The sequence below is a fragment of the Carassius auratus genome, chromosome 22, assembly GCF_003368295.1.
Source record: "Carassius auratus strain Wakin chromosome 22, ASM336829v1, whole genome shotgun sequence".
NCBI lineage: Eukaryota > Metazoa > Chordata > Actinopteri > Cypriniformes > Cyprinidae > Carassius > Carassius auratus.
Genome location: NC_039264.1, coordinates 1,942,565 through 1,952,837, shown reverse-complemented (window position 1 = coordinate 1,952,837; position 10,273 = coordinate 1,942,565). Strand labels below are relative to the sequence as shown.

Below are 10,273 nucleotides of genomic sequence, written 5' to 3'. Positions count from 1 at the left end.
AATTATTATTATTATTTGTTGTGGATTCTGTGTGTTTTTCTGATTCTGATGCAGGATTTTGAGGACAGTGATAAAGACAGGAATATGAAGATGAGCTCAAAATAATAGAGAATAAATTACATAAAAACAGTGTTATAAATGTTGAATATGAGTACAGAAAACTATAATGAAGAATGAGTTCTAAACTAATTCAATGACGCATACATTTATATATCTTAATTATTCATCATAACCTACAGAATAACTGAATAAATCCTTCAATATGAATTCATAGACTTTTGCTGTAATGAAAGAAATGTAATGAAATTTCTTCAAATAAAAACAGGACTGTATATGATTCTGTTATATAGCATATAATCATTATCTTTCAGACTGATATGTTTTTCTTGGATTATTTGATATGATTTGTCATTATTCATTAACCCTTCAGAGTAGTCAAATGTATCAGAAGGAGGTGAATGGAGCAGATTGAGAGGGAGAATGTGAAGAAACAGCAGGTGGCGCTAGTGCACTGTTTTAGTTTGGGATCTGCTGTTAGAAGGAAGAAGAAGGAGAAAGCAGGTGTGTTTGTGCTTCACATTCCTGTCCAGTTGGTGGCGCTGATGCACGAGATCTGTTGTTAACTGGACTTTGATTTTCTCCAAGATGAAGTCGTGTCAGGTGACAAACATCAATCGTGAAGATCGCACAGGTGTTTAACAGCGATCACAAACCGGAAGTGTGTGAAAGACTTCTGGATTGTGTTCCTGCAGCACAAGATCGTCTGAACTACTGCAAGTAAGTCTGAATACTTTCACCATTACAATTATTTAGGAGAATGATGAACGCGTTTCAGAGCTGGATGAAGCGGGATTTGTTCAGTTAGAAATTATACCTGTCTGTCGACGAATAACAAACGACCGAGAAACAGAGAGATATTAATAAAACAAACCGTTTAAAGATGTGTTAAAACGTGTTACATTTTTTACAAGTCTTTACAAATGTAGCAGTCAGAATAATTCTAAACGTGTTATTTTATTTCTCCTTCTTCCAGTTTAAGTCGCGAAACCGAAAGTATTCAAATCAAACCTGTTCTCCCGGGTAGAGAGACGATAAACACGAGCAAAATTAATCTTTTTTTTTTTTCTTTTTTTTTTCTTAATATTCCGATAGTGATGTGTATGTAAATAAAGAAGTGTGTTGTGAGTGATCTGAAGAGATTATTACATGGCAGTATATTTGTAGCATATTTTATGTGTATATTGATTGCTTGATAACTCAGAGATTCAGCACTAGTTATTTTCTTCATCATTTGTTCCTCTGAACTCTCATGATCTTGATCTGATTGTCATGTCCAGGTCATGATGAGCATCTGATCGTCTTCAGAGACACAAAGATCTCAGTGTTGAGCTGTTCATCTGCAGTCTGTCAGAGAAGAGAGGAAAGATGAGGCTCTCACACAAACAGAGGTAAGACTGAGTCTGTTTTCAGAGGATCATTTTAAACACTGCTGCACTTTCAGAGGATTGCTATGTACGACCCAAAGGTTATCTTGTGTACAGCACGCTTTATGAAGCTGCAGTTTCAGAAGTTTGCTGGGGAAAAAAACTAAACCTTAAAGGGATAGGTTACCCAAAATGTAATCACTCTCATGTTGAAATAAAAAAAAATACTATGGAAGTCAATGGGAACCACCAACTGTTTGATTACCAGCAATCTTCAAAGTATATTTTATGTTCAACTTAAGAAAGCAACTAGATGATGTAAATTATGACATAAATTTCACTTTCGGGTGAACTATCCCTTTTACAAACTTTTTGTATTTATACATGCTTTACAGAACTTCTCAGCTTCATAACTTCCTAATTAAAAATAACATTGATATATATATATATAAAAGAGTAGCTAATAGATTAAAAATATCTCAGAACTGAAAATCATTGTCATAATTTAGACAGTCGCTCTTCAGCACTGGGTCTGTAGATACTAAAGTAAATCATTCCACGTCAGTGATCTTGGTTTTTAGGTCATACATTTATTGTCAGACAATCATTTTCCTTTAGTGTGAAATATATCTGTTTGTGTAAGATCTTCAAAGTTACAAAGGTCACAGTCTCCTGTAAAGTGATTTATTCTGTCTAACAGAGAACACTGATCCAGAAATGATTAAAATGCCTTGACTGAAGTCCAGATATTAATTTCACAAATGTGTGCATCACAAAGTAAATTATTAACGTAATGCTATTCAAAGGTTTACACAAAGAGAAGACGAGGCTTCAGTGAGTTGTAGTGTTGTCGTCATGTTGTGGAGACGCTGTGTGTTTGGATGAGAAAGAAAACCCTCTTTGTTTGGATTCAGTGTTTAAGATTTATTAATAACTCTGTTCCTGAGCCGTACGACCCAAAGGTTAGCTTGTGTACAGCACGCTTTATGAAGCTGCAGTGCATTTTCTCCCAGCTTCCTGTGTACAACATCAGATATACACACCTAAATACACTGTACATAAAATACAATAAACCACACCTAAATACACTTCGCATAAAATAAAAATAAACCACACCTAAATACACTGTACATAAAATACAATAAACCACACCTAAATACACTGTACATAAAATACAATAAACCACAGCTAAATACACTGTACAGAAAATACAATAAACCAAAAGGTATTTATTATCTTTCACATTATAATGTTGTGCTGGCTTATTTATCCACTAAGAAGCTTGTGATAGAAATGAATGAAATAAAACAATAAATGACTGATTTCCTCTTTACTGAACTCAGCCTGGAGCTTCTTTCCAGTAACACAATCACACAAGCAGACACAAGGAGGTATAAATTAACCATGAAAATAGATCATGCAGCCAAACATGAATATGTCTTTCCATCTATCCATAGTCATAGATGAACAAATGCATGTCTATACTGTGCTTCATTACCATCCTCAACAGTGAAGCTCTTTAAATAAGACTGAAGGAACTCCTGTAGTAAAGTGTTTTGTTCTTTGTATCATTAGTGTAAGATCAGACTCACATGTGTCCAGCTCTGTGTCTGTGAAGAGTGACCAGTCAAAGGATGAACCACCATACTTCAGTGAAGAAACAATGTCACGAACCAAACGGTATTTGATGTGTTTCTTATTTTTGCTTACACACAGACTGTGTCAGAAAGTGTATTAGTGAATGATTATCATAAAACTTATAGTCCATACATTTATCACAGTATTGTTTTTTTCTTTGCTTAAATATTTACAAGATATTTTGGTCGTGTTTTTTTTTTCTAAAAATGCTGTATTTTGATTGATTTGATTTACTATCAGGCTTCAGTATGAAACATTAGATCCAGATTTACAGTCTCACAGGAACCACCAGAATTTTACAGGCAGTCTCCTGCAGATCTTCCAGGTAATAAAACATGTTTTCAAGAACATTTAATAATAATATTCAATAAGAGTGTGACAGAACTTTTATTTCATTTTTTTCTTTTTAAGATCCTATAAAATAAGAAAGAAAGCCTATTTTTATTCATATTTACAACAAATTACTGTTTGTCTCAACTTGATTTTTGATTATTATGTGACCAATCACGTCGGTTCAGGGGCATTTTGAGTCATTCACAGATTCTGAAAGTGTAATCTCCAAGCTTTCCAACGATGTGTAACACATGGAAATCTGATTATATTTGGAGAAGTTGTGGCCATTTGAAGGTAGGCACTCAAAAAAACTCAAACAGCAGAAATAGCCTCTGAAGATTTGCAGTTCTCACTGCTGCGGGTGACAATGGGGCTCATTTACATCTCATTTAGATAAGCCATACCCCCTGCATAGCAACAACAGACACAACAGGAAAAATCGGACCGCATACTATTAATAATAAAGGAGAATGTGCATTATTATAAATGTCAGTAATTTATCTTTGACTTTTATAAAAATGATTGCATTGTGTAGCATTAGGACTTTTAAACAGGATTCTGTGATAACCGATGAGCTAGCTAATAACAATAGGTAGATATGGGAAGGTCTAAACATGGACTAAACATGAGATAACGTGTGTTCTTAGAATGAACACAAAACGACAAACTTTGATGTTTATGGAAACTCACCCCATAAGAAACAGAAAAGTATTCTTGCAGATCCGAAGTTTGCACTGTGCGTCTGTTTGCCTCTAAATGTTACGGATTTTCCCCATTTCTCTGTCTTTATCCCCATCAAATGTTACTATCGATATAGCCTCTGATATCTTACGGTCCAACTCGTCTGACGCCAGTCCAATACATTCTTCCTCATCGTCATCTTCGCTCAGTTGTAGATTAGGGATATTATACAGTCTTATTAAGCCACTTTCATCTCCGCTCAGATCGTCTTCAGAATCAGTGAGCGCTTGTTCGCTAGAACCGGCCAGAGCGCTGCATACTAAGTGCATACTAAGTAGCAACGCTTCCCTCGGAGGGCGGTGGCAATAACAAAAGAAACAAAAGCCGGCTTATCCAGTATGGAAATACAGACAGACAATGAAATGCCCCTACTGCGTGCTAGAATCTCAGACAAACTAGCTGATTTTAACCTCAAAATGTACGCTTTTAAATATACCAATACTGCTATCTCAAACACGGAGAGGCTTCTTTGTGATATCAACTAACAGATTCTGCAAAAAAACCGAAAATCACCAATTTTGAAAAAAAAAAAAAAAAAAACGCTTCTTTCTCATTTTGCTCGAAAGTTGTGCTGCCGACTTGTGTCACTGGTTTCCGTGACTGGTCACATATGTTGAATTACTGAATAAATACTTTTTAACCAAATATATGATTGTTTTCTCTCATTCATTCTTGTCTTTCTTTGTAGGATCTTGAGAGCAAAATAATAAAATTTCTAAAGAAAGAACTGGAAAAGTTTAAGAAAATATTACAAAAAGAGAACTTGCAATACTTTGTGAAGGACTTTAATGAGAACAGATGCAGTATGAAAGAAGCAGCTCTTGATCTCACGCTCTACTTCCTGAGAGAGATGAAGCAAGATGAAGCTGCTGATACTCTAGAAAGTAAGATACTCATAATAATCTGTTAGATTGTCACATTGAGAATTATAAATATATAGAGAAAAGATAGTTTAAAGATTAAACTATCTATATTTTTTGTTTCTGTTTAGATGAACTGTTCTTCATTCATCAGTTAAAGTGTAGCCTAAAGAAGAAGTATCAATGTGTGTTTGAAGGAATTGCAAAGCAAGGTGACTCTACACTTCTGAAGAACATCTACACAGATCTCTATATCACTCAGGGTTGTAGTGAACGGATCAATACTGAACATGAGGTGAGACAGATTGAAGTTGCTTCCAGACGTCATGAATCACAGGAGATACAGGTTGAGTGCAAACATTTGTTTGAAGCACCTGAACAAGACAAGCAGATCAGAACTGTACTGACAAAAGGAGTTGCTGGCATCGGAAAATCAGTCTCTGTGCAGAAGTTTGTTCTGGATTGGGCGGAAGGAAAAGAAAATCAAGATATCAGCTTCATATTTCCACTTCCATTCAGAGAGATGAACTTAAAGGAGCAAGAAAAACTAAGTTTGATGGACCTTATAACTCAGTTTTTCCCAGAGACAAAAGGACTGAACCTTACAAGAAGAAATCAATTCAAAGTCTTGTTCATTCTTGATGGATTGGATGAATGTCGACTTCCTGTAAACTTTAAGGATAATGAGACGTGGTCTGATGTTTCATCACCAGCCTCTCTGGATGTTCTCCTGACGAACCTCATCAAGGGAAATCTGCTTCCTTCTGCTCTCATCTGGATCACCAGCAGACCAGCAGCTGCCAGTAAGATTCCTCCTGACTGTATCGACCGGCTGACAGAGATACGAGGATTCAAAGATGCACAAAAGGAGGAGTACTTCAGGAAAAGATTCACGGATGAGAATCAGGCCAAAGAAATCATTGCTCATGTTAAACAATCAAAGAGTCTCTTTATCATGTGCCACATCCCAGTCTTCTGCTGGATTTCAGCCACTGTTCTCCAGAACATTTTAGAGGAGAAAGGAAATAATGTTGTGAAAAACAATCAGACTGATGATGCCTCCAAAACACTGCAGGAGTCAAATACTGAAGACACTCCTAAGACTCTGACACAAATGTACACACACTTCCTCAGATTTCAGATCCAGCAGAGCAGACGAAAGTATGATGGAGAACATACACCAGATGTTTCCTGGGATAAAGATGCCATCTTTTCACTGGGGAAACTGGCATTTGATCAGCTGGAAAGAAACAATGTGATCTTCTATGACACAGATCTGGAAGCCTGTGGTATTGACGTCTATAAGGCATCAGTGTACTCAGGCATGTGTACCCAGATCTTTAAGGAGGAAACAGGGATCACTCTTGGCACCATGTACTGCTTCGTTCACTTGAGCATTCAAGAGTTTATTGCAGCCCTTTATGCACATCTGTTTCTAGACATAAAGAAGAAAAGTATATTTGTTCATGAGTCTACAAAATGGAAATATAAAAGTAAAACCATGATTGATTTGCTCAAGACTGCAGTGGACAAGGCACTAGAGAGTGATAATGGACACCTAGATCTTTTTCTTCGATTCCTCCTTGGTTTGTCACTCCAGTCCAATCAGAGACTCTTACAGGGTCTGTTGAAACAGCAAAATAGAAATGAGCGGAGCAAAAAGGAAATAGTTCAGTACATCAAGCAGAAATTAGAGTCTAATCTGTCTCCAGAGAGATCCATCAATCTGTTCTACTGTCTGAATGAACTGAACGACCAAACTCTGGTGGAAGACATTCAGACCCACCTTAGCAAAGGAAGTCTCTCATCTGCTGATCTGTCACCTGCCCAGTGGTCTGCTTTGGCCTTTGTGTTGTTGACATCAGATGAGGAGCTGGAGGAGTTTGAGCTTCAGAAATTCAAGAAATCAGATGAGTGTCTCAGTAGATTATCAGCAGTCATCAAAACCTCTAAAAGAGCTCTGTAAGTTATTTAATATATTTTGTAATTTTTTTGTTCTCAACTTAAAATGACATTAATCTACACTGATACATAGCAGGCTTGGACACCCCTGATTTAGTGAGTTAGTGACATGACATACAGCCAAGTATGGTAACCCAAACTCAGAATCCATGCTCTTCATTTAACCCATCCAAAGTGCACACACACAGCAGTGAACACACACACTTTTACTATTTAATAATATTACTATTATTATATGTAGCTTTATTGCTCACATTTTTGGTCTGTTTCCTCTTTGATAATTTGCGGATGCCTAAATTCAGTGCATACCTACTTACATCCCCTTCTTATTTACAAGTCTGAAGCAAGTCCATACATCTGCATTTAAATGCAGAAGGGGCATTCCTGATAACGTTCTGCAATGGCGTCATCTTTATTTTACTAACTTGTTGCATGCTGAAGGCGACCAAGCTGAGCTCACCAGAAAACTCAACACCACTCTCTAGTGGATTGTCTAGAAATTGATTTGATTATTCTACCAAATAGTATACTAAAAGATTGATACTTGGCATCCGTGTATCAATACAGTATTGCCGTGGAAAATATAGCAATACAATTTTAATAATAAAAACCTTCATATTCATCAGGAAGAAGGAGGCAGGAACTGGCGGACAATCAAAACTTTGAAACTTTAATAATTCAAAACAAACACAAAACAGTGCATCAGCCCCTCACGGACGACTGATGCGCACAAATAAAAAGCAAACATAAAATAAAGCCCAGGCCTGGTGCTCTCTCGTCCTTCACTGTGGTCGCTCCAGTTTTATATCCTTCCATCTCCTCTGTGGGACTCGAGACCGGTGGTGGGTCGCAGGTGTCACTCATTTACCAATCACTCCACCGGCCTCGCTCGTTCCCAGATCCCTCGGCCCCGCACCACTCGTCACAACAATATTGTATGATATTATAGTCTTTAATATTATACTTTACATAATAATAACATACTTTATATATTTATATATAATGTTAGGTAAAAAAAAAATGTTAGCCTGAATGCACTGTAAGTCGCTTTGAAAGCTGTGGTGTGGAGCCAGACACGTTCGGATCCAATTCCAGTATTCATTTAGAGTGATCAGGCAGGCAGAAATCAGAAACCGCATCAAGAGTGTCAAGGAATATCCAGAAATCAGTAACAATACCAGGCAAAGGTCGGGGCAGGTGGCAGAGAATCGGTGTACACAATCCAAAGTCAAACACGGAAGGAACAAAAACTAGGAAAACGCTCAGAAATGCCTGACAGAACTGAACAAGACTTCGCAATGTGAGTGTGGATGAGTGCAACCTTTATAGTATCACTGATAGGAAACAGGTGTTGTTCAATAATGAGTTCCTAGGCAGTGGTTAACCTCCAGATTTTTTGACTTTTATAAAAATGATTTAGAGGCTGAAATATATGAGTTTTATCTTTTTATAAAAAGTCTTTAATCTTTCAAATGTGGCCATCATTTTTAATGTTATTATTTTAATGTTTATGTAAACAAAAAGTACATATTGATGCTAATTTTATTTGTTATTTGCTGGTTTTCTACATAAAACTTGGTGAATTGATTTCATTGTGTAGCATTAGGACTTTTTTAACAGGATTCTGTGATAACCGATGAGCTAGCTAATAACAATAGGTAGATATGGGAAGGTCTAAACATGGACTAAACATGAGATAACGTGTACGTGTTCTTAGAATGAACACAAAACGACAAACTTTGATGTTTATGAAAACTCACCCCATAAGAAACAGAAAAGTATTCTTGCAGATCCGAAGTTTGCACTGTGCGTCTGTTTGCCTCTAAATGTTACGGATTTTCCCCATTTCTATGTCTTTATCCCCATCAAATGTTACTATCGATATAGCCTCTGATATCTTACGGTCCAACTCGTCTGACGCCAGTCCAATACATTCTTCCTCGTCGTCATTTTAGCTCAGTTGTAGATTAGGGATATTATGCAGTCTTATTATGCCGCTTTCAACGTCACTCAGATCGTCTTCAGAATAAGTGAGCGCTTGTTTATAAGCATCCGGCTTGTGGAAGAAGTACTTCAAAGCATTTTCGGTGTAACAGTCATGGTTCAGCCTGCGTTCATCTTTGCGGCGTACATCTTCATTGAATTCTGATATCAGCTAGAGCCGGCCAGAGCGCTGCATACTAAGTAGCCACGCGTCCCTCGGAGGGCGGGGGCAATAACAAAAGAAACAAAAGCCGGCTTATCCAGTATGGAAATACAGACAGACAATGAAACGCCCCTACTGTGTGCTAGAATCTCAGACAAACTAGCTGATTTCAACCTCAAAGTGTACGCTTTCAAATATACAAATACTGCTATCTCAAACACGGAGAGGCTTCTTTGTGATATCAACTAACAGATTCTGCAAAAAAACGAAAATCACCAATTTTGAAAAAAACAAAAACGCTTCTTTCTCATTTTGCTCGAAAGTTGTGCTGCCGACTTGTTTCACTGGTTTCCGTGACTGGTCACATATATATATATATATATATATATATATATATATGTATATATGTATATATATGTGTATATATGTATGTATGTGTGTACATTTAACAAATGTATTACATGTATCTAACACTGAATTTCTTTCTTTCTCTTGTAGGTTAAATGATTGTGGCTTAACAGACAAAAGCTGTCTAGCTCTGGCTTCAGTTTTTGGATCAGATACCAGTCTGAAAGAGCTGAACATGAACAATAATAATCTGCAGGATTATGGAGTTAAGATGCTCTGCACTGGATTGAAAAATATTAATTGCAAATTAGAGATACTGAGGTAAATTTTGTGACAATCCGTAGTGTTTGGTTAGAAGATCTATCTGTTAACTTGGACCTAGATCATTTGCCACAGAATTGAGGACAGAACTGCTTCAACTCAGTGAAATTTGCAGCATGAACTCTACATTTCAAATTCTCTACAAATCTACATTCTCTACATTCTCTCTCTACTGTATATAAATAAGTACATGTAAATAAATTGATGCATTTAGCAGACGCTTTTATCCAAAGCGACTTACAGTGCATTCAGGCTAACATTTTATTTTTACCTAACATTATATATAAATATATAAAGTATGTTATATATTATTATGTAAAGTATAATATAAAATACTATAATAAAATACAATATTGCATTGTGTTATAGTTATTATATCCAAGTTGTCTGTCTGGAACGCATCTTTAGGTCAACGTCAATAAACGATAGTTTACTACAAATAAGATCCATTCTATAATATTTCAGCACTTAACAAACGGATAGCATCTCCTAAGTATCAC

General features: G+C 36.5%; 2 long non-coding RNA genes across 2 annotated transcripts; both read left to right on the top strand.

Annotated features, from left to right (window-relative positions):
• The first annotated feature begins 434 nt into the window (after positions 1-434).
• Positions 435-1,387, top strand: LOC113039373 (uncharacterized). The gene is made up of 3 exons (XR_003274959.1): positions 435-561; positions 646-777; positions 1,338-1,387. It is a non-coding gene; the product is annotated as an uncharacterized LOC113039373 (long non-coding RNA).
• A 14-nt stretch (positions 1,388-1,401) lies between these two features.
• Positions 1,402-3,364, top strand: LOC113039372 (uncharacterized). Its single transcript, XR_003274958.1, has 3 exons — positions 1,402-1,448; positions 3,000-3,104; positions 3,303-3,364. It is a non-coding gene; the product is annotated as an uncharacterized LOC113039372 (long non-coding RNA).
• The last annotated feature ends 6,909 nt before the right edge of the window (positions 3,365-10,273 follow it).